General features: G+C 37.4%; 1 protein-coding gene across 3 annotated transcripts in view; it reads left to right on the top strand.

The window, feature by feature from the left end:
* The window catches only part of LOC127425505 (collagen alpha-2(VIII) chain-like), an 81,784-nt gene that overhangs the window by 22,182 nt on the left and 33,535 nt on the right, over positions 1-26,067 (top strand). The window contains exon 1 of one of the 3 annotated variants that reach the window (XM_051671574.1): positions 6,567-6,683. The exons of the other annotated variants lie outside the window; for them this stretch is intronic. The gene's annotated coding sequence lies outside the window, so the exon portion shown is untranslated. Of the gene's footprint in view, positions 1-6,566; positions 6,684-26,067 lie in introns of those variants that run through there. 3 annotated transcript variants of the gene reach the window in all.

The following is a 26,067-nucleotide window of genomic DNA, read 5'->3' as shown; positions in this document are numbered from 1 at the left end:
GAATTGTAGATCATAAGAACAGTTAATACTCGGGTGATGGCGCTCTCTGGTGGTTATCGAGGGGAGTGTTCGTTACACAGATAGGGAGAAGAAATTCATAGATATGATTTAAATATGAAGGCAAGTATAGAAATAAATGACGTACACATTTAATTACAAAAGCTTTTTGTTTTTATATACTGTATATATATGCAACGTGAGTGATCATTTTCCACTTTATAAGTAGAAGTAGCAGACATTTAGAATAAAGTTTAGAACAAAAACCATCAGTGTTTAATTCGTGCTCCTAGTTTTGAATGAATACATCTTATTCAGTCGGACAGACAGTCACATACGGTCTAGTCGCACAAATATTTCAACGTATCCAAAGCTCAAAACAGATCCGAAATTCTGCCTCTGCAGATGGTCGGAACTCCACACAGCCACCATGCGACATGAAATGACTGTCATCTGTTATTTGTCAGATGCAGTAAAAGGGCGGCTTCAGTCCAGTAAGAAGAAAATTATCTGCAAAAATTTAGTGAGTACTTTTCAAGTTTAAATAAAATTGTATAGTAATAATTACTATTTTTCCTTTGGAAATGTAATTAAGTAAAAGTACAAGTATTTCGTTTAAATTGCACTCGAGTAAAGTACAAATCCCCAAAAATTATACTTAAGTATAATACTGAAGTATTTTTACTTAATTACTTTACACCACTGTTATAAAGATATGATTTATTATTTGATTCCAAGTGACTTTGACCAGTGCACGTGTGTGTCTGTGTATGTGTGTTCGCTGTTTATTTTTCCCCTCTGGGCTTGTTGTATGTAAGATATGTCCATGCACGTCAGTTGCGCTCTTTGTCTGTATTTCGTGTCAGTTTTGTCAGCGATCAGTATCAAATAAATAAAGAAACAATTTCTAGCTCTCCTACAACATGCATCCCTTTTTTAATTTGTTATTATTTATTGCAAGACGCGAGCCCTGTTCAAACTCGGTAGCAGCTGTTTTGTTTTGCATTTTTCCTATACTGATGTAATGCTGTTTGGGTGGATTAAGGTTTACACATGTAACTTGAACAGCCAGATGCATTTACAATTGACCAAGTTTTATCTGGAATGCATCTCAAACCACCTCTGGATTTATATCTGTCTCAAATCCATCTTGAAGGGAATCTACACTTGGTCTTGTCATGATCAGATAGCTATCTGATCAGTAAAAATGCACGAAGTGACCAAGTGTAAATACCCCCTAGCAATTCCTCTGTGGACAGTTGTTGCCATACTAAATGTGTTTAGCTGAAAAAAAAAAAAAAAAACCTGCAAAATTTTTGTACTCTTGTTGAATTCCCAGTGCACTGTGGATCCTGGAAACGTGTCTGAGTACAAGTAGCAACTGCTAATCCGTTTACATTCAGCCAAGACTCAATAAGGGGATATTAAATCTGGAGGGCATTGTGTGGCAGATCTTATGCAACCAAACACACTTCTTTCATCACGTCATGTCCTGCAGGTTTATTCAGAAAGTAGAGGCTGTGAGCATGGCTAAAAGTGCCACCACATGATTGGGCAATAAACTTGGCAACCTATGGTTATTTGGGTTTAATTTTAATTGAATTAGGAATGTTTCTGTTTGTGAATGCTTGCATTGGTCATACCATACCACAGCGTCATCGCATAAATCCCTCTATTAGGTATTTATGGAATCCAGATGAGTCTGCAGAGAAATGTAATGTTTTCATCCAGCCTTAAAACGGTATGGCATTGATTTCCACAGTTATTATATATAATATATTTACATTACAATTAACAGATGCTATCCAGAGGAATTTAAAAATGAGGAAAAAATATTTTACTATATTATACTTGGCGAATTCACTAAACAGTTTAGCCACTTTTGTGCATGGTATTTCAGCGCATAGACGCATTTGGGGTGTTACCTGATTTGCATAATTTCTTTAATGAATTGGGCACTAAAACAGCGCAAAAATCACATGCAAATGACTGCCGTTTTTACTTGCCGCAATTCATTCTCAGTGCATTTTCCTCACTATGTCAACATACTACATTAGGTTTTAGCATTTGATCAGCTCATCAACATGTTTATTTTGCAGCTGTACATCATTATCATCAATGGGGAAGAGTATTACAGACATGGAAATCATCTGACAGGGCTAAATACTCTGTTTAACCCACTTCCCATTTTCCTTTCCAAAGACTCAATCAGATTATTCACTGAAAAAGAAAAAAGTTACATGCCTTACTGCTGAATTCCAACTGACGAAATTGTTTTGATTCCCATCAGACATAACAGTGCCTCTGCTGTCCTTTAGTTGAAATTCTGCTCCAAGAAAGTGGTCATCAACTGGACTGTAAATGTTATTCTACAGTATTAATGACTGCCTTGCATCCTCTTAGGGCCCTATTGATGAATAATTTATTTAAACGTTCTTCTAATAGGGTTTTCTCATGGGTTCAGTAACCCAAACAAAGCCATGTGTTTCTGAAAAATACTGGCATTCAAGTCACACACCCACAAATTACACACATAAATACAGTTAGTGAGACAAAATGAGGCTCAGGCCAATTCAACTTAAGTCACATACACAAGAATTTGAGAATAAGAGGTTTGGTTTGCCGTGACTCAAAACAAACACTGAGTGGATCTCTTATTTTTGTCATAGGACATTGCATCCTGGGCCAGATAATTTTCTCTCTTTCTAGAAACGTGTGGAAAATAAAGTCATACCAATGTGATAGAGGGAGACACGTCACTAGCACTACCGGTCTCCTCAGACACACTATGGCCACATTTCCACCTGGTATTATGATGTATCTCGGGCGATCCGATCACATGTGGTCAGGTGAGACACATCACTGTTTATACCTGGTCACTTAAATGCGTTTCCTGTAATCACTTGTGTTCAGATTTGGAGGGGAGGGTCTCTATTTCATGACGACATACATCAATCAGTATGTCAGTATGTTACTGCATGATTATAAAGAGTAACAAAGTAAGTAAAGACAAAGAAAGCGCAAAAAAGCGGTTAAAATATAATCTAAGCACAAACGCAACATTTCGAGCAGAATTATCTGTTATTTTAGTGGATTACCTGTATTAAAGGAGCTTCAGGTGTTTGCGCTTGTCATCTGTGTTGATATTAGACACACTATATGAAGATCAGTGAAGCTCTCATGATTATATATGTATCCACATTTTCAAATTTTACAATCAGAGGGTTATTTCCTTTTAAAGCCACTCAAAAATGGCAAACTTTAAGCTCTTATTTTAGTGCAGCGGTTGATTGACAGGTGAGGGGTGGTGCTGCTGCCAGAATGCATACAGGATGGATTAGCATTTACACCTCACATTTTTGACCACATTCGTATGTGGTTTTTGTGATTCGATCACAAAACAGTTTAAACCCCGTTTAGACCTGTATTTAGCGCAGACCACATGTGATCGGATCACCCGAAATGCATCTTAATACCAGGTGGAAACGGGGCCTATGGCTCTCATCCAGTCCTTCGGCTGTTCACATTAATTGTTTAGGTCCACTTGTTTTTGCCTTTCTAAATTTGCTTGATGCAAGATTATACATGATTATAGTGGTTTGGATCCTGTACTTTATCTGAGTATTTTCATTTTGGGAATCTTTGACCCCACTACTTTCCAAAACGTAATCTTTTACTTTTGACTCCAAAACATAGCGAGTTGCAGTTTGATTTCTTGTTTATTAATGTTACTTAAAGGAATATTCTGGCTTCAATACAAGTTAAACTCAATCAACAGCATTCGTAGCATTATGTTGACCACAGAAAATTAGGGATGCACCGATATGAACATTTTTCACAGATACAGATTTTAACACACACACACACACAAAACAGGCTGATCAGGGTTACGCGGTATAAGGGTTCTAAGGAAATATCACGATACCAAAATTTTTAAAACTGTACGACATCATCTTGTTGCTAATTTCGGTGCCATACTACAGTGTGGTGTTATTAGGGATGTGACATTTTTGAGAAGAAATCAATGACAATCTGACAATTAACCAAATTAAATACGTGAAATGGCCAAGTGTTATCATTAAACAGTGGAAGGATGTCATTTAATTAATTAAATAGTATGCACGAGATGCACACTTCAGAATGAATGATAGGTGCTGCTGTGCTCCGTGTCATCCTTCACACAAACACACACTTATACAAACAGATCACATATGTTGCACATAATGTGTGTTTAAGCCTATGCGTTGCTGTGAACACTCACACAACTCAAAGGTACGTCAAAATAAAAGTTCCCCCAAAATAAAACTCTGTGTAACTGGATGCGTGAAATTGAAGACATTACGACAGAAACATTTTACTTTTGTAAATAGAAATATCATATTCAAAGTAACTGCAATAATACTACTAAAAACGATAGTTTAATAATAAATGGTTTTATTATAATAAGTATTATTATTATTGCAATTATTACATGTAAGCAATATCACAAAAACAAGTGTACTGTGATTAAGCCATAGCAGCCTTGTGCCACAGGTAATCAGAATTTTTTAATTAATGTTTTCATGTACTGTATACTGTGATGCTCAGTTGTGCAGCATTTTATTTGACAAAAAAATATATATATATATATATATATAAAATATATATATATATATGTTTGTTTTATTTTAATTAATCACTATATTTTATTTTATAAAAGCTTTATGTATTCATTTGATTAAACACTGTTTTTGTTGATAACATTTAATTAAACATAAAACATGGAATCCAGAAAAGTGCAAGACTTTATGCAGTTCTTTTAATCAAATCATTTTCTGTGATTTCATCAGTAATCTGAGGCTATTTATTTGTTGCCAATGTATCGATTTAGTATCGATACTGAGGTACCAGTGCTGGTATCGTACTGAAGCCAAAATTTTGGTATTGGAGCAACCCTAGCCAATACTGATACCGATATTTTGCCACTTACCTTATTTTGTCACTGTTTTACTTTGAAATTATGCTTTAAAAATTTACAAAGAGGTATAAAAGCTTTTTCACTGTTCTAACAATAAATCAATTGCATTGTACATGGATTGGTTCTGTTGAACACATGACAGGCCAAAAGTTTTAAGAGAGCCACAATGAAAGATAAATAGAAGATACAAAGATAAAATAACTAAATATAATAACATGATGACTGATATGAAAAAACATTTGTGTTTATGAAATGAATGAAGCGTAAGATCTAGTAACCACGCAAGGCCATGTTACGATTGCAGTCTTAATTCAGTCAGTCATGCAGCATTAATGGATATCATACCAATATCTCAGAAGTCAAAGTCTACTGGTTTCAAAGCATTTTGGATGGTGCCCCAATAGGTAAGTGCCATCACGTCCATGTATGGCTTTTTTTCCAGATTAACGTGAGAACGCGAAAGAATACAAATTAAATATTACATGTTCTGAAGAGTGCCAACCCTTCTACATATTGTGGGTTTTATTATTTCTGGAAAGGGAGTTTTTACAAAGTCTGTTACTAATTAAATATAATTAAACCATGGTTTTAATTTTTATTTATTTTTAATTAAATAATTGGCAGATAAATATCGGCATCTGATACATCGGTGCATCTCTCTTTTTTGACTCATCCCTCGTTTATATAAATAAGCAAAAATCACTGTTATAGTTATGCACTTACAATGGAAGTGAATGGGGTACTAAAATTTAACATTTATTCATTTAGCTGATGCATTTATCCAAAGCGACTTACAAATGAGAAATTATCATGTTAATCATGTTAACGTGTATAACATATACGTATATTGTTTCATTCTTGTTGCTATACTTTTGAAACTGTGTGTATTTTAACATTTATATACTGACCCTATTCAATTTCATTGTAAGTGCCTCATTGTAACCAGTCAAAATAATTTTTTGTGATAATCAACATTAGGCCACAGATGCTGTCAATTGAGCTTAAGTTGTATTGAACCCAGAATATTACTTTAATTCGTTTCATATTAAAGACTAGATTTCCTTCAGCCCACGGACACAAGGACAATCTTCTCTCACTCTCTCTCTCTCTCTCTCTCACACACACATACACACACACACACACTCACTTTCCCATCAGAGACTCTCACACAAATAGGATTTTAAACACTAGTTAAGTCATTCCAACAGAAACCACAGTCTCCTTATTAGGCAGCCTGTGATTTAGCAAATGGCACCCGGCATAGGAAAAAAACTGAAAGAAAAAGATTTTGGAAAAGCGAAGAAATAGTAAGAGTTAGACTATGTTTGTTTCCTTGTGTGTCCTTTCTGTCTAGTTCCTGTCAGTTTATGCAGAGACGTTGGATGCCATTTTAGAGATTTAGAGATTTAGTCTGCGTAGGAGGTGTGAAAAGTTCATCCTTCCCCCATTCTTAAAAATATAAACCTTATTGCTTTTTCCTTAAGGAACACTATTGTTTACATCATTATTTTTTTTCCTTTTCCTCTTTTTTTTTTCTATAATAATTCTTGCAGAGACAATAAGACCGTATGGAGGAGTCTTGTCTAGACCAGGCAAGTTTTTCAAATGGGATTCATTTGTTTGATTCATGGCCTCAAAGTCTCATCCAAACCCAGAAGCAGCATACACTGTACAGCCAAGCAGTCTGTAACAGAACTGGTCGGTATGGGAAGGAGGAAGCGTGGTTCAGGTATCTTCACACAGTTTTATTTACAAAAAATAACACTCTTTAACGTCTGTAAACACTCTAATGCGTCGCACTCCTGTGCATCACTCTCTCTCTCTCTCTGGCGTGGGCTCCTCTTATCGCTCTCTCTGGATTACTGCAACAAGAAACAGCTGTTAGACTTAATTATCACCCAGGGATGAATCTTTACCGATTCACCTCTCCCCAGCGGGCACTCAACCACGCCCTTGCCACACAGTCCTACACTATTATTTTTGCATTATAGTCATTTACTCCATTAGCTCCACATGCCATAAAAAATACCCTAATGTGCTCTTTAACATGAGATTTAATCACATTTTACAGTGTTTATACATTAACAGGTAACTAATTTTCCATTGACACATCACATTTCCTCTGGGTCTGTCATATTCCTTCTTAAAAGACCAGCATCATGAATTTCCATTCTGATCCAGGCTGGTTAGTGCTGGTTTGGTGCTGGTCTAGCTGGTGGACCACTATAACCATTGTAAATCTACTGTAGATTGTAAAGCCCATGAACCAGCATGGTCTTTCTGATGATAAACTAGGTAAGAAGTCTGGTGGGTAGACCAGCACAGCAGAATCCCATGATGGGGCCCAGCATCCAAAACACAACACATGCAGGATAAGCCATTAATATCTGTTGCTTTACTTCAGTTTTAACCCTGCTGAAAAAACCAGCTTACACGTGCATTAATTTCCATGCTGGTTCACACTGGTTTATGCTGCTTAGTTCTGGTTTGGTGCTGGTCTAGGCGGTGGACCAGCATATCCATAATGCTATCAGCGTTGTCTTTTTTTTTTTCTTCTTTTTTTTTTTTTTTGTGAAACTTGTTGTAAAAGGAAGTCTTGCTGGTAAAGCTAGTCCAAAACATAACATATGTTGGTGACCAACAGTGAAGTGTTTCAGAAGAATCTACAAGTGTTCAAAATGTTTGCTATGCGGTAGCCATCCCCCTCATTGAGGTGTCACCCTGACATCTATCTGCCCCATGGATTAGCACACACAGCGGTCTGCTTTACTTTGATATATTATGTCTAAGCATGGAGGCTCCTTAGTCTGGGCCTCAATAGTAAGTTTGTCAAGCTCCAGGGTGTCTGTGGATACATGCCCAGTCTGCAAAGATCTACAAAGCCAGACGAGAGCACCAAAGAACCCTTGTCTTGTCCAGAAAAAGGGGCATGGGTCCAAAAGGGATTAAAAAAGCATTCCTCTGCCACCCCACAGAAGCCACAAAATGGTGGTTGCATAGAGCGAATTGGAATGCCTTGTCCATGACTTGATTATTGGCTTTGCTTGAAAGCCCGAACATGGCAGTCACTAAAAGATTGTTTATAACCATCATGCTCTCCATGATTGGAGCCATTTCAGTTCATAAGGCCTTTCATGAGTTTCATAGGAGGGAATGGTGTTATTTAATGTGATATTTTTATCTTCAGGCCACAGATTGTTAAAACAGGAAGAGGAAAATGAGACGTTTGTGCATAGTCAAGAAATGAGCTTAGATTTATAACTCATTAGCCTACTGAAAACCATTCTTTACCCCCATTTTAAAGGAAATTTCTTTGTAGTGTAAAATCATCTTTTCTGCCAGTAAATGGGCGATTTGCTGTAAAACTGGTAATTTGTCAGATACAGTTTCATTTCATTTATTCTTCACCCTTCTGCATGTAAAAATGGACTGTGCCATATTCAGTGTCAAGGAGTGGTTTTCTCATAGCTTTTCCCCTCTGTGGCTGAACTAGGGGAAGTGCTTTGTTAAAATGCTGAAGTCCATTGATTTTAGCTCCCTTTCCCTAAACCTAAGTAAACACATTTTTTTCCAAACCATACTAAAGAGCATAGCACTTGGTCAGCAGCTCATGAACGATTAGAGAGAATGTTGTTTGGGTAATTTGCATGTACTTTACTTTGTGTCACGAAGAGCTTATTTACAGACTGTGCTGTTGACTTTAGCCAATTAATTATCCTTAGTCCCAATGGATCAACACGTTCTCAAAAATGCTTCGTTTTATGCATTTAAATGCTTTTATTGTTGGATTAATATAGAGTATGACTGATAAACCTGTTTGTATGCATTAATGCTTAAGTTATTGCCTAAAGTCGTTGCATACAGATAAGGATCTTAATTTCCTAAGTTCCTCTTCTTTTGTTTCTCTTCATTCCATGTAGCTAACTATTGAACACCCATTTAAATGTCCTATTAAAGGAATATTCTGGGTTCAGTACAAGTTAAGCTCAATCGACAGCATTTGTGGCATAATGTTGATTACGACAACAAATAATTTCCACTTGTCCCTTGTTTATTTAAAAACAAAAAAAGCAAAAATTGCGGCTACAGGAAGGTACCTACAATGGAAATGAATAGAGCCAGTCCATACACATAAAAATACACACTGTTTGAAAAGTATAGCTACGAGATGTTTTGACATGATTTTAGTGTGATAAAATCAGTGATTTAACAGTGTTACAGCATTTACCAGAATGCAGGGTTTATCTTCGTTATGTCATGACAACAAAGTTATAATATTGGATATACACTCACCGAGCTCTTTATTAGGAACAAGGCATTTCCGTCCACAGAACTGCCGCTCACTGGATGTTTTTTGTTTTTGGCACCATTTTGAGTTATGTCTTGTGACTGTTGTGTGTGAAAATCCCAGAACATCAGCAGTTACAGAAATACTCAAACCAGCCCAATTATGCCACTGTCAAAATCACTGAGATCAAGTTGTTTTTTTTGTTGTTTTTTTTTCACATTCTAATGGTTGATGTGAACATTAACTGTAGTTCCTGGCCCGTTTCTTACTTTTGAAATGGTGCATAATGTAACGTTTATTGACTGGCCCCATTCACTTCCATTGTAAAGTGCCTTACAGTAACCAAGATTTTTATTTTATTTTTTTATAAAGAGATGCGTTGAAATTATTTGTAATTGAAATGATGTGATGTTTGGAGCTTGAAAGGGCTGGTCACCATTTACTTGCATTGAAAGGATCTACAGAGCTAAGATATTTTTCTAAAAAACCTGTTTTTGTGTTCATCTGGGATGGCATGAGGGTCAGTAAATGATGAGAGGATTTTCATTTTTGGGTGAACTATCCCTTTAACTTGTTTTGAACCCAGAACATTCCTTAAAATGTCAGCCAGGCAAGAGATCTATCTAGCTCTTTTTCCTATGTAATATATTGGATGTTAATTTAAATGGTGCTATGTTTAAGATAAGGGTCAGTCCTGCTATAAAAAATACAATACTGTACATCCCTGATGTATATACTGTAAGATCCTTTTGATCTTTTGCAGACCTCACCCCACAAATGAACACTTTCATAACTATCCTTGTTGTTATACATATAAGTATGAATGATGAATGAGAACAGACTGAGAATCTCACAGAGGTTGTTTTGGGATTGTGTCTGTGGTCTTTTCACCTCCATGTTTCAATCCACATCAAGAGCTTTTCTATAGCCGTTGTGCTTCATTGGTAAACAATGGATTATCTATTTAATGTAGCTCCAGCATTGCCCACCCCAGCTTTTTAAAGGAATGTGCCACTGTTCGAAAACCGATACCAGAGTACCCAGCAGCACAGCATTTCATATTACAATAATCCAATGCCTTGCTTTTAGAAGTGATTATCCAGAATAGATTGTAAAGGTACAGTATGGCCTGTATAATGACACTAACATTGTAGCAGTAACTGTTTACGGCTCACTAGTCAAAGGCACAAAGTAAAGCCCTTGATATGATGTTGACAACAGACTTTGCCAGCTGTATTCCACTCTATAGGCTCCTACTGTTAGGGTGAGTATGAGGATGACCCTAATGCTGGCCCATGGACAGAAGAAATAGATTGAATAAAAAGGCTGAATGTGTGAAAGGAATTTTAATGGAGTTCCCCTTTTGTTGCATCTCTGAAACTAATGACCACTCCTTACAAAGGAACCTTCTGAGTAAAGTGTCCAATCAAAAATGGCAAAAAGAAAGTGAAAAGAAAGAGAGAAGGTCTATACCAAAGCTCATACCAAGATGCAGGCATGTAGTTTGGCAGGGACCAATGATTTCCATTAAATAGCAGGTTTCAGGAACAAGATAATTGTTCTAGCAGAACCGACCCCCTCTCACCTATTCCTCATCCCCCAATTCTCCTCAACTCTTTCACTCTTCTCTCTTTCCCAGCCCATATGGGGTCCGTCTCTTAGCTTCCAAACCAGAGAGCCACAGGAGAAAGTCCACGGGCCATTTTCACACTTTAATGAACAAACACAACAGACTTTAAGAAAGAAAATGCAGCATAAAGCAACATTCACCATATTTAACAAGCTCTGAAATTAGTAGTATTCACAGGAGTAACCTAACTGGTGTTATAAAACATAGATTTTGTGTTTATTATAAGAGCTTGGTACAGATTTCACCTAAAAGAAACATATTGGCAGACGTCCCAAATTCTCCTCTCAAATTGAACATGCTATCACTTGATTCCAATTGCAGAGGCATTTCTTTGGCTTAAAGTGAAATAGGTAATGTCATCCAGGACAAAAACAGAGAATGCCACTGAAATCATTAGGCAAGTGATACACAGTCTTCCTAGGCCCTTTTGAAGTACAAAAATGGTGATCATATATTCATTAATAGTGACTGCCCTGCACATTCTAGGGCAGTCTGCCTCCACCCAACCGACCAAAACAGCCATAATTCATCCCTCCCCTGAGAGGCTCACTTTGGCCGGAGCTTTTATTTGGGTGGAAATGTGTCTGTGGCTTATCAATTGTTGCTCTGCAACGATAGGAGCTCGAAATTTGTGTTGGACCTTCTCAGACACAGAGAGAGATAATAGAAGAGGGTGAAGGTAGGAATATGTGAGAAAGAGGAAGGAAGCTGTTCAAGGGAATTTGAGAGGAGCTGAGCTGTGTAAGACAGAGCCATTTTGACATAAAGAGGGAAGGCTTGATTTCTTTTAATTGAGTGTGTGGTGTCGGTGTTGAGTAATGGTGGTACATTTTATGGCCTCATTATAATAAAGCTATTGCTTGAACTAAAGTGAAAACCAAATGTAGCTGTTCTGTGAAAGAGAAGGAACCTAGACCACTTTACTGGGTATAAAACAGTGGCTGACACCGCAAGTGCTAAGGGTAGGTGTCATTAAGCCATTAGTGTCAGGGAACAGCCAAGCAAAATTTTGGGAATTTGTAACAGATGTCTTGATTGCACAATTTTTATATCATTTAATTTGTTATAGTTTTGAATGTATCATGTCTTTGTAAATTGATTTTTCCTTAGTAGTTTAAAAAAAAATACTGCCTTGGTTTTGAAATTATTATTGAGCTTTTAAAGTTTAAAGCTGATGGAGTTTTTTATTTATTTATTTATTGTCTTATCCCAGCTAGTGGTGGGCGGTATGACCAAAATCTTATATCATGATATGAATAATTTTATATCCCAATGACAATATATATCATAATATAGTAATTTTTTTCTGGGGTAAAAAATGGTTTATATTTTAAATAACCATATTGTAATGTCTATTTTTGGATAATCCATTGAGTGAATTAAATACTTTATAAATGAAAACTTCCTCTTTTATCATTTTCTCTTTATTTGGAACTTGACAAACATAGTCAAAAAACACTTAATTTGGTTTTAAATCAGCCTTAGCATAATGCTAAATTTCACATTATGCCACATTTCAGTCTGATATGTTGTTGACCAATATTATTATTATTATTTTAAACTTTCCTCACGCAACTCTACATTTTCTCAAAGCAATGCAACAAAGAAAATAATACTAGGTTAAAAAAAATCCAACAAAAATAACAGTTATATGCTCTTAATGATTAAAGTCATCTCTATAGAGAATGTATGAATATATTATTTTCTTAATATCTAAAATCATTCAAACAGAATTGTGGTAAGTTGATAATGTTTAGTTTAAAAACCCTTTGTTTTGGCGCATGACACGGTGTTGTTGCTGTTTTCCTCGTCAGTGTTGGTTAGAATTTCAGGCTGTCTAGCCATTTGAGATGTTTGACTTCCTTCATAGTGTTTAAGGTTAAAAAAAGTAGAATTCAAATGGGTTACCTAAGTTTTGTGGTCGGCATCGCGATCCAGAGATAGCACGCTCACGTGAAAGACAGATGCACGTGTCAGATGAGAAGTATATGTAGCGCTTATGAAGGGCCAAACACAAGATGAATGTCATCGAATTTGCTGAATTTCATTGAAATTTTCAATGTCAGAAAAACCCTGTCCATGTCTCCTCAATTCTCTCAGTCTCGTGTGAATGGCAGATGGGGGTAATATTTGGGAAAACTGTTTGAAAACAGTCATTATTTTTATAATTTTGTTTGGTGTCACTAGTGAGACAGAAAATATACATTTCACCTATAAAGATCTTCTGTTTTAAGATTTATTTGTGTTTGTGTATGTGTGTGTGTGTGTGTGTGTGTGTGTGTTTGTGTGTGTGTGTGTGTGTGTGGTCTTCTTTTATACTTACTCTCCACTATCATCCTATTTTTTAACAGTGTTCTTAAGGAGAATAGAACCTCCTCAGTGCTGGCTGACCTGCTGACCTAAACAAGTGCTTTGTAATTAGTTCCATTTTCCAGGTCAGCTTATGTCAACTATCGTGTCTAGTGGGTGGTGCAACATGGTGATGGTCTGATGCTCATTTAGACTGACAGGTGTTTTCTTTTACTTAGGGCTGAGGAGTGATAAATAGATATCTACAGTAGAGGCCAGGCCCAACAATGTGCAAAAAATTAGCTTCTCTCCAGTTCTCAAGATGATACAGGTCACATTCCTCTGACCGACACAAGCTCGTAAAAATCACAGGGTTCTTAGAAATGTTTCCAGAGAATACAGTATGGGGGAAAATACACTTGCACAAATAGGCCACATATGTAATATTTTTTTCTGCCATTATGATATGTAAACTAAAATTCAGCAATGAGCAACTCAGTCTCACTAACACTGGTGCATCTGGTCTGCCGTCCCATAGAATTATTTTCAGAAGCCAACAGGAATGTGCTAGGGAACTTTTTTATAAGAAGATGTAAATGCCTTATATGAAATCAAAGAGGGAGCTTTTAGAAATGGAATAATGAAATTATTTTATTTATTTTTTTTGTGAGAAAGGTATTCAACTTTAAGATCAAACAAAATGGCTTTCATGTCCCTGCCCAAAGTCAGAAGAACAGCCTTGTATTTCTCACACAGAGCCTGCACAGTGTCAGCTGTGGTGGTTTCCAGATCAGCCTTTCTTTTTTCTTCCTTCTGTTTCTCTGTTTAAAAACAGACATGCTTTTAATCTGCTACTAAATTGATGGCAATTGAACAAGTCAACATGAAATAAAAATGGACCTTATTTACTTCTTAATGCACTTTCATTGTATTTTTGTGTGCAATTCATCAGTGCACGTTAATAAAAAATATATATATACATATATATATGTGTATATATCTTCATAATTTTCGCCTCTGAAATGAGTGACGTCACCAATCACTCTTACTCTTACACTTCATCAAAACAAGCTGGGCCTATTTGGGTATGAAATGTCCACTTTTGATGATCCAATGAATTCCCGATAGATAAAAGTCAAGTCCAGTCTACATTTTGTTTTTCTCATTGAATATCCTGTATCACCTGTGAATTCGGCAACAGTAGGTCAAAAGTTCTACTACAGAAATCGGTCTGTTTTTACCTAAATTAATATCACTGCCACCAGTGGCCACAGCTGGAAGTGTTGTTAAACATATGGGCATGGGCCCAATCCATTTCTGGGTGAAATGTCCACAGAGTGGTGCCAAAAGTGAGTTAAATTTTTAGTTGTAAATTATGTAATAGAGTCAACAGGAATGCATATTTTATTAACCCTACCCCTAACCTAAACCCCAACACTAAGCATAACCATCAGTGGAGTAAAAATTTAATTTAGAGGGAAAATGCAAACTCCATATCACGCTTTCCATTGTTTATGTGATTACTTCCTGGTTTCCATCTTGGAGGTTCAGTAGCACCGTAGGGAAAAGTGATCCTGAATTGACACAAAAATGTCTGATGTGGGGTGCTTGTAAGTCATTTGCCAGACAGTGGTCGATTTTAGGGTACATGAACATTCGGAAGCAACATTTTGATTTCCTGTGTGATCATAAGTTCTGATTATGGAACTAAAAAAGGTTGCAATGCAAACTGTATTTTACTCTGACTTTAAAAACAAACCATTTTAAGACACTGAGGAGTTTAAACAGTTTACATACTGTCCTGTCTTCTGTCTTTTTATTCCAGTTTCCTCAGTTCTCACCTCTTCTGTCTTAACTGGCTACTGCTGCTCTGTCAGGACACAGGAGTAACTTTTCACAGATAGCTCAATAATTTAAAACAGACCAGTGGGTTTTGAAATAGCCATATTCACCACTTCACACCCCTTCCTTCTCTGTCATATGAGGCGTCTCCAGTCTTCCTGTACAAAGCCCTCTCCTTTTCTAGTCCTTCCCTTTACAGAAAAGACACAGGCCATCAGAAGAAGTGGAACATGTCACAAAGTGCTATTTATAGCCATTAAAGTGGGTTTGTAAGCTAGCACTGTTCTCTAGTTTGTTGACACAGATGAACCAGGGTAGGTTGTACGAGTTCCATAACCTATTACTAAAAGCATAAGGGTGGCTGATTTTGTCACAGATCACCGGTTCCACATCTTCATATCATTGCCTGCAGCATATTGACTGTTTACATTAACAACGCCTGGACAAACAGCAGAAGGACACTTTCCCCTTTGTACCCTGACAGCAGTGGTCTCATTTACTACTGCTTGTTTTCACTAATAACAGGGGTGCAGTCCTGTTAGAAGTTTGGATTCGACACAGCAGTTATATTTTGAGGGCACAACTTGAACTGAATGTCTTTATGAGCAGACTTGCTTCTATGACTTTTATGACATTGGTAGACTTCAAAACGTATGTTCAAATCAATGGATGCATTTTACAGCCTCAATTGAACCAGCGGTCAATAGTTTTTTGTCCTTATACTTGTTAGAAACACGGTATGATATGATCTGCTTCATCGCAAGCTTACTGCTGCAGTCTGCAAACGCCTCCTTGTTTTCCCTCTAATTTTTGGTATTTAGTGCATGAATAATCAGACAGCCATTATGTCTAGCCTGGCCACACAAGACACACAAGCCCATTTTAAGGGTTTGGCATGGTTGCAGGAATGCAACTGAACAGGTGGAAATGGTATTCTTGAAGATGTAATTGTCTAGATTTAGGCAATGTTGTTAAATCCCTTTTTTTTTTTTTTTTTTTTTTCATTGAGAGTGTTTTTCACTGCAGACAGCAATGGTGTTTGGGAAAGCCCCAGATCTTTAAACACCCCATTAGCCATAAATTTGCTTTAATTCCGGTTTGTTTATGACTGAAACAGATGTGAAAATCATTCCACGTCTGGCTTCTTCAAATTAAATTGCATTTATGAGTCTTTTCGGCAATTAGAAATGAGAAACTATTTCTCACCTTCTCTGGCAGACTTTGCCCTCTCTATTTGCTCTCATAACAATGGTCCTGTATTACATCGTAACTCACTTATGGAAGTGTTGACGTTCAAGATGTCAGTGTCAGCACACTTGTGACTCAAATCATCAAATCTGCTCAAAGCATGCTGGGACATTTTTGTGGAATTTCATCCATGGCAAATTATACACAATCCTTACTATGAGATGCAAATGAGATGATCCACTGCCAATCTTAAAGTGTCACTTGTAGGGATATGCAAAACGACATATTTTCAAAATCTTTTAGGCAGTGGGTTGCCAAACAACTACTACACTAATCTTGTCTTACAGAAGTTCTGTATAATTAGGCTGGTTTCAGGTTTTGAAACCGATCTGACACATTTATTTAGGGGGATTTAACATTAGATGCATTCAATAACAGCTAGAAAGAGCACAACGGAATGGAACAGAAGCAGAGGTCTCGAGACGTGTGTACTTTTTTAAACGGCACCTCAAATGTGCAATTTCATGGTGGTTTATGTTCAAAAAACAGTGCAAGACATAACGCAATGGCCAAAGACATCTGCTTGAAGCGTAGGTGCTTTAAAGGGCATAAATTTGAAGACCCATCTTTTCCAAGAGGGAAAAATTGGTAAAGAATCTAGATAAACTAGTTAACCTCATTAATCGACTAGTCAGTTATAAGGATGAGAATTGTAAGGAATTTAACAATTCCGGTTCCTTAACAATTATATTAATTATTCCTTTACTAATATTTGAAGAAGAATTATTTGGAAATAAGAAATGCAATTCAGCTGATAAGAGTCATTCATTCAGGAACGCACTACACTGGTCACTCTGTACACTCACTGAGCACTTTATTAGGACCCCCATGTTCACCTACTCATTCATGTGATTATCTAATCAGCCAATTGTGTGGCAGCAGTGCAGTGCATAAAATCATTCAGATATGGGTCAGGAGCTTCAGTTAATGTTCACATCAACCATCAGATTGGGGAAAATATGTGATCTCAGTGATTTCGACCGTGGCATAATTGTTGGTGGCAGACAGTCTGGTTTGAGTTTTTCTGTAACTGCTTATCTCTTGGGATTTTCACACACAACAGTCTCTAGAGTTAACTCAGAATGATGTCATAAACAACAACAAAAAAATCCAGTGAGTGGCAGTTCTGCAGATGGAAATGCCTTGTTGATGAGAGAGGACAATGGAGAATGGCCAGACTGGTTCGAGCTGACAGAAAGGCTACGGTAACTCAGATAACCTTTCTGTACAATTGTAGTGAGCAGAATAGCACCTAAGAATGCACAACACATCAAACCTTGAGGCGGATGGGCCTCAAAATCAGAAGACCACGTTGGGCACTTTATTAGGACCATAGTGTTCCTAATAAAGTTCTCAGTGAGTGTATGTTATTAAATCACTAAAAAGGACCGGCTCATAAGAGTCATTTGTTCAGAAATCAGACTATACTGGTCACACTTTGTGTTTGCGCTATAGATTCAGTATCTTAGTACAATGTATGACTACTTTAGTATGCTGTACCATCCGCATTGGCGGAAAATGACACGTTTGAGAACCGTTAAGGTAAGCGAAAGTCATGAAAATCATTCAGTTCCAGTTTTTTTTTTTTTTTTTTTTTTTTTATGAAACTGTTTCTGAACAATATTCCCAATCAAAGTTGGTTGTTGGATGACTAGACGACCATCTTGACCATCCCAATAGGAATCAAGAATTCATTCATTCATTCCTTCATTAGGTGGAAGCAAAAGGATGTCTCAACATATGGAGAGTTTTGAGGAGAGACAGGGCAAATAAGATGTGATGGTTGTGAGAGAGTAGGAGGACAGGATGCAGATGAAAAGCAGCAGCAGTGTTTTGGATGTGTCATAACTCTAAATGCATGGTGGAAGTATTGAGTTAACCCCTCCTCAAGAGGACATGCTTCCTCTGTCCAGCTCCAGGCCTGGCTTATATTTATGCCACTTCCTCCTCTTTCCTCTCCATCTTTTCCCATCTTCATGGTTTGGGCACATCTGGAGCTGTGTGAAGGATAGTACAGGAAAAAAAAACCTCATGCATCTCCAGCTCCCTCTCCAGCTGTAGAGCAGAAATTTTTTTTATTTTGTATGCACTTCCAGATTGATTGTCAGTAATGGGGACCCCACTTATGGTTCAGTGGCAATGTACATCTTCTTGCTTTGCCATGTTTGTTTTTCCTACTGAAATCTGTAAGGTCTGATTATTCATATGGGGGTTGTTCAGGGTTGTTGGCTAATCTACGTCTCACTCATTACCCCGTTGCTCAGTGTGTGAGAGAAATGCACACAGCAGTGTACTGCCAATAGTGCTGCTGTTGTCTGAAGTTTGAGAAATGGCATATTTAAGGAAAATATTATGTTTGGAGTTGAAATACTCCTTGGTTTGATCTTAACATTATTAATACACAGGCTGTCCACTGCTATTCTATATTAAACACCAGCCATGTCCGTGGTGATAGATTTCAAAGGCTTTTCCTTGGATGTCATTGCTAGTCTACAAGTAATATCTTATCTACTTTTTTTCTGTTTGTTGTACAAACCTGAGACATTGCTGCAATCTGAGACATTGAGTTCTGGTTATTCCATAAGTGTGAGGGGTGTAAACATTACTTGGTGTTGACAGCACTCCACATGGAATACAAAATAGATTTACAGGATCTTCCACATAAAGTGTGTGTGCATGCATGTGTGTTTGCATTTGAACATGTTGTACATTTACCTCAGTGTGGTGCTAAGAAATGAATTCCAAAAATGAAATTCTGTCATAATTTTTTATTTACCATTCCTAACCTGGATGACTTTCATTCTTATGCAGAACACAAAAGAACTGTCTTCTCAGTATAATAGCAGTTGATAGTCTTGGGGAGTAGGTAATAAAACTAACAACACTACTAACTTAACTACATTTTTTAGTAGTGAGACAATAATTCAGCTATTTTCACAATAGTTCAGCTTTTCCAGTATCAAGCTACATTTTCCAATGAGTAGCAGTGTAGCATCACAAAACATTGAATTTGTCACACTGTATTGCAAACACAGCAATGGAGCCGAGGGTAGATACAGTATTGACTCTCTTAGCCAATGTTGTCCAGACCAGAAAAAATTTACAAGCAGCCTTTGGATGCTTCCAAAAAAATCCTCTGGTGGATTCAACACAGTTAACTTGTGCCATAAAGTAGAGGCAACTAGATTGTTTATAACCAGTACTCTTCCTCTATAGGACGGTTGAGGCAGCAACCATTCCCACTTAGACAACCTGGCCATACTTTATCCTTTACACCCTCCCAATTTTTTTTTCTTATATTCTTCAGAGCCCAAATAAGTTGGGGAGTAACGAAATACATGTAATGGGATTACGTATTTAAAATACAAAACATGAGTAACTGTACTCCACTACAGTTACAATTTAAATCATTGGTGTTTAGAATACAGTTACATTCAAGAAGTATTTTGATTACAGAAGAGATTACTTTGCATTTTATTGTCATTTGTTTCATTTAATATTTAGTCCTTTCAGATGGAACAAATGTATACATATAAATTATGCGATCCAAAGTGCATTTGAACAGCGGTGAAACTTTCTTATGATGTGTTACATTCATACGAGCAGACAGAGAAGTACGTTTGAAGTATGTTTGGAGCAGAAGAAATAGAAATAAACCTTGTGTAAATTGTCAGCTTTACGCTAAGTAAAATGCATTTCTAACCAATTTACATGCACGTTACCAGGCACGATCATATTTTTTTATCAAGAAAATTCACGTTGGATCATAATTTCTTTTTTTCTAGTAAGACCTTTGATATTAGGGCAAAAATCATATTCTTGATAATAATTTTTGTATCGTTTTCCTGTAAAAATATCTAACAATCCTTAAAACAAGATCAATTAGATTTATCTTGCTTTAGAAACAACACTGCATAAGATATTTAGGTTTTTCAGAGAATGTATTTTTAACTTGTGTATTTTGTCTTACTGTACTGGCAGAGTTTTTATAGTCAAAACAAGTGAAGAAATCTACAAGTGCTGAAGAAGTAATCCAAAGTATTTAGAATACGTTATTGACCTTGAGTAATCTAACGGAATATGTTACAAATTATATTTTACAGCATGTGTTCTGTAATCTATGGATCATAAGCCCTAAAAAAGAGACACAATTGCTAGCGCATGTTTATATAGACAAACAATTAAAAAGAGCACATACAGATGCAAGAATGAATGAATGAATGTTGCATTTATATAGAGCTTTTTCTGATACTACACTCGAAGTGCTTTACACAGTGAACAGGGGATTCTCCTCAACAACTACCAGTGTGCAGCATCCACCTGGATGATGCGACGGCAGCCATAGTACGCCAGTACGCTCACCACACACCAGCTGTTGAGGAGAGAGTGGAGTGTTACAGCCAATTACTGGATAGGGATTATGAATGCATCCTGTGTTGAACAGCCCCTGAAGCAGAATCTGAACCTTATAAATGTCTGATTTAGACTGCTTTACACAGGCAGCAACTCCAAATAGCTCTCACATGATGCCCACGAGTGATTCGACTCACAATTGATTTCAACAGAGTATGATGTTAGCATGTTGCTAAGCTAACTCTCCTATACTCTAATAAGCATACTGTAAATATACACAACACACAAATATTGGGTAAAATAATCAATTTTAAATAACACTGAATTTTTTTTCCCTGTCACCATACCATTCAGTTTGAAATAAAATATAAGTTTACTTATAATCAACATTTCACAGTCTCATATGCCATCTTAGATTTATTTTTTTCACTGAGCTTGTCACATTGCATTCTGGAATTGAACTGAACTGATTACTACGCTGCCTTCAAATCTGACCAAAATGAGGTATCTTAGAAGGCAGCAAAATGTTTCCTAGCTTTTGGTAAAGGATTTGTGTCAGGATCCTGCCTATAATGGCTTGCAGTCATCTCTGCCTTCCTCTCTTTCTTTTCTCTTTATGAAAATGATGTTGGTAAAATTTCATTCCTTTCACTGTTTACACAGAGCTTTTACAGGCCTTTATGAGTTAGGGTGAGGTTGGGGCTAGGCGTGTTGCCTTACACAACGTGCGCCTTAGACAATGCCGAGCAGTGTGTGCAGGGTGGGTGGGAAACACTTGAGGCTTAAGAGGGGAAGATCTTCACCAGCAATCCTAATCTTCCAAGGGCCACTGAACTGGGATCGGGGATCTCTTTTGACAGGACTGGTTGAGGGGGAATCCCTAGACCTTACCAAAGTGATGTATCTGTGTTGCATTAGGTCAAAATAGCAAAAGCCTATGGAATTGGTCAGTTGAGGAAATTGCACAATTGCAGATGTTAGGCCGTGAAAAAGCCTGGCACTGATACACCGAGTTCTTGTAACCTAAATGGATGTCAGAGCGACGTCTGGTGTGGGATACCAGCCTCTTGGGATCTGAATTTGTTCCCTTTTCAAGGTCCAACTGGCAGTCTGACTTTTGTACTGGTCACAAACCCACTGTTTTTCTATTTAATCTCAACTGGAGGTCCTGTGAAAGGGTGAGGTTTAAGAGCAGAGTGGGGAATGAAAACCTTAGCTCCAGGAAATGGAGGAGAGAGGATAGATTCCAGAAGCTGGGGAAATTAGATGTTGATCCCACACTGTGGCTCAGAGTTTCCTCTTACTTCCTGACAAAAGTGTCAATGATCAGATTCCCAAAGTGGAATCTTGTTCACTCAAACATGTGTGTGAAAACATGCTTAAATCAGGTCTTGGAACATATGGATAGCTAATTTTTCTCCAGTATACACTACAAGGCATGGTTTAAACAGAAGATGTCCAACATAGACCTCCTAAGTTCTTTTGATCACTCTTTTGATCAATAGTGTATTTGTGCATAATATAGCAAACTATAATTTATACCAAATTAATGTCTCACCCCTAAACGGCAACACCCGTTCACACACATGTTTTGAGGAATGGAACTGACAGCCTGGTGCAATAATCCTTCATACATTAGTTTCTGTCAAATGGGTGGGGTAGAATATGTCCATCAAGTTTGCATACTTATAAAGTCTCTGTGCAGGCTTAATGTGAACCTGTACACTAAAAAATATATTTTAGCCTATTTTCAAGATTTACACATTTCCATTTAATTAAATACCATAAAACTGAATTGTGTAATGTTTGGCAAATTAATAAATCTTATTATATATATATATATATATATATATATATATATATATATATATATATATATATATATATATATATATATATTATTATTATTATTATTATTATTATTATTATTATTATTATTATTAAAGATAACTCTAAAATGTTTAATAACTCAGTTAAAACTGTCTGTCTGCCTGCCTGCTTGCCTGTCTGTCAAAATGGTAATCCTCAGAGAACATTTGAATAAATGATGTATGAAAATACAGTGTGTGTGTGTGTGTGTGTGTGTGTGTGTGTGTGTGTGTGTGTGTGTGTGTGTGTATATATATATATATATATATATATATATATATATAAAATAATAATATTATTATTATTATTAAAGATAACTAAATTAAAATGTACATAACTCAAATAAAACTGCCTGCCTGCCTGCCTGCCTGTCTGACTGCCTGTATGGTATTGGGTAATACAATTTTACCATATACATTTAAATTTAAATAAATTTTCACACAATACAAGTGTATTTACTCTAAAGTCACAAAAACATATTTGAAAAGAGAAAATATTGGGATAAGAAAGACATTTGAATATTTTGGAACTGACACAATATACTGCAGTAAACACTTCTGTTAGTCGACCGACGCAGATAATAGCAAAAGTATCCAAAATGCAAAATGATCCATATTTCGGCCTATATTTTGGGCTGTCACTAATGCATATGCATGGTAGTGATCAAAACATGAAAATTCTGCTGCTTTTTTCATACATCATATATTCAAATGTTCTCTGGTAAGTTTTTTAATACCATTTTGACAAACATTGGAGTAGACTCAGAAGACAAAAAAAAAGCACTTCTTTGTGCTCCTGGACTCCAGAAGCCATCAATTAAATAATGTGTCAGCAGTGCTGGGTGGTAACGGATTACATGTTATCTGGACTATGTAAATAGACAAAAATCAAGTACTTGAAATTAGATGAAATTACATTTAAAAAAAACTCATACTGAGATTACAGTAATTTTTTATGGATTACATGATTATGAATTAATAAGGCAACAGCAGTTATTTGTTCAGAATTCTTTTTTTTTTTTTATCTTTTAATTTTTTTCATTGTAAATCAGCTGACAGGTGATATATAGTACGTTCAGTAAGTCTTCAGGTGTTTTCAGAAGAGGGGGGAAGATTGAGGAATTGCACACAGACCTGATACTAGACACTAGCCAGATGACTATAATTACATTGAAGATGGAGTGGTTTCACTCAGCATTTGACCATTCGATTTACAAAAAATAATTTAACATTTAAAGAGACACAGGGCAAAAATATTACTGTGCAATGTAAACTCTGCCTTCTAAAACATAATATTGATGCAAAACAATTCCATGTGAAATCAAAAGAAGTATTTAAAGGTGTGCTTGCATGTTTTCTCAACTTTATATTGCATATCTAACCAACTCCTGACAAACACATTCTATTTATTATTTAAGTTATCACTCTTTGTGTCACTATGTCTTTGGAAGGGTTTTGCCCATCAAATGCATAAAAATTTACAAATACATGCCTTTTCATTTTTAAAATGTAATCAACACAAAACTGCAGAATCGATTATTTGAGTTTGTCATATTTCTGAAACATATTTGTGTCTGTCAGTGATGGAGGGCCTAGAGTTCTGTCAGCATCAGGAGGGAAAACATGCAACTCACTTTGTATTTTTACACTATGTAAATACATTTGCACTCCATGATTCAAAATTTCTGGACAAAAGTATAATCCAAGAGATTAGTTACTGATTGCAATTTTAGTAATGTAGTTTGTTATCAGTACCGGATTACAATTTTGAAGAAATCTACCCCGCACTGTGTGCCAATAACCTGCAATGTGATATTTCCCCTTTTTGCTCTCTTGGAATGATGGCAGAGGATTCAGAACAGTGTATCCCCACCTGAGACAGTAGCTTTGGCTCTGGTTAGTGACCTGTGATGCTAATATAGCTGCCCTTTCATCCCTGTGTGTCAGAGGAACAAATTTGTCTCACTGTCTAAGATCCTACTGTCTGCCACAGAACACCAAGGCTTTTCATTCCTTAGAGGAGGTATGACAAGGATTTCCTGGCTCTTATTAAATTATAATCCCCAAACCCTTTTACCCTTCTGCCATCCAGACTGTGAGAATATAGTAGAAACAGTTCCCTTTCGTAGGAACTCGAGCTGCATAATTGCATTGGGACATGCCCTGAGCATCACGTGGTCTGAAGCCCTTGTAAAATCACGCCCCTAGGGAGCTTCGTCACGGGCTCCATAAAAGCGTTCGCTTTGGCACTATTGTGTCAGATTTTCTGTTCTTCAGTGCACAATCTCGTATGGCCCATGTTGTACCAACGACTCACGTCCAAGCGAGGATCATTATTACTCTCCCTTTTGAGTGGCAACACAGGATGGAATTTAAGAAGTGCTTACCTCCGTGTACGTGGTTCATCATCAGTGAAGATTCCCATGATATGTGTGTCGCCTGTCTGGGGTTTCGCCACACAGAGGCTGCGTTGAAGGGTTCGGATTGCCCACAGTGTGATTTAATGAACATCAGGATGCTCCGTGAAAGACTTGCCTGCTTTGGAAATTCGGTCAAGCCGCGTGCTGGTGCAGGCCGCATGTCTGCCAGCACCACGCAGCCATGTGACACGTGGAAGGCCGGCGCAGATGGGAACTGAGTAGCAGGCCAACCTATGGTTTCCTCTGTCACTTTCCCAGGGTTTGGCTAGATGTTCTCCCGTGGAGTTTACACGTGGGCGTTTGCATCCTAGCCCTGAGGCCCGCGCAGCTGTTTCCTTCCGTGAGGATGAGGACGCCATGTCTATGGCGGCATCGGATTCCGAGGATCACGCCGGTGGCCAGGCCAAGCCTTGCCTCCTAGTGGTCGAATTTCCAGACCTTCAGTATCTTGTATGGAGTTGCTGTAGGTTATTACATGTGCAGTGGAAAATTGCACCTGGATTGGCCGGATGAAGGAGGATCGTCGGAGAATCGTAAATCGATCTTGGATGACTGTTTTTAGCAGGCCAATGTGCAGCTACCGCTCGTAGGCAACTCCTTTTTTCCCCAGACCTATATCGTGAGATTTTGAAGTCCTGGGATCAACCTTACTTGACCAGGATCACGAATCAATCAGCCTCTGAATTTTCTAATGTATGTTGAGCTTCCAACCATGTATATACTTCGATCCCGGCTATGTAAGAGATGCTGGGTGCCCATCTCTCTCCTTCTTCGGTGACCACATGGAAATTGAGGCCTACTCTTCCCTCGAAGCCATGCAGAGTTACATTGTCCTAGTTAAGCAAGGCCTACCAGGCTTCGGGCCAGGCGGTTTCAGCTTTGCATACGCTGGTGGTTTTGCAAGCCTATCAGGACCATTTTATGAGGGATTTAGACAAGGGAGCTGGACTGGATGCTGAGGCTGTCATGGAATTGCAGCATGCTTCTAATTTGGCACTAAGAGCTACTAAACATATTGCTCGTGCTGTTGGTCGGAATATGGTGGGCCTCGTGGTGGCAGAATGCCATCTGTAGCTTACGCTCACAGATATTTGTGACAAGTAAAAGACCTTTCTTATAAACGCCCCTGTGTCACAATCAGGACTATTTGGTGATGCAGTCCAGTCGGTGGTGGA

Source organism: Myxocyprinus asiaticus, chromosome 34, assembly GCF_019703515.2.
Source record: "Myxocyprinus asiaticus isolate MX2 ecotype Aquarium Trade chromosome 34, UBuf_Myxa_2, whole genome shotgun sequence".
NCBI classification, from domain to species: domain Eukaryota; kingdom Metazoa; phylum Chordata; class Actinopteri; order Cypriniformes; family Catostomidae; genus Myxocyprinus; species Myxocyprinus asiaticus.
Note: the sequence above shows the minus strand (reverse complement) of the source record. Positions and strands in the feature narration are given on the sequence as shown.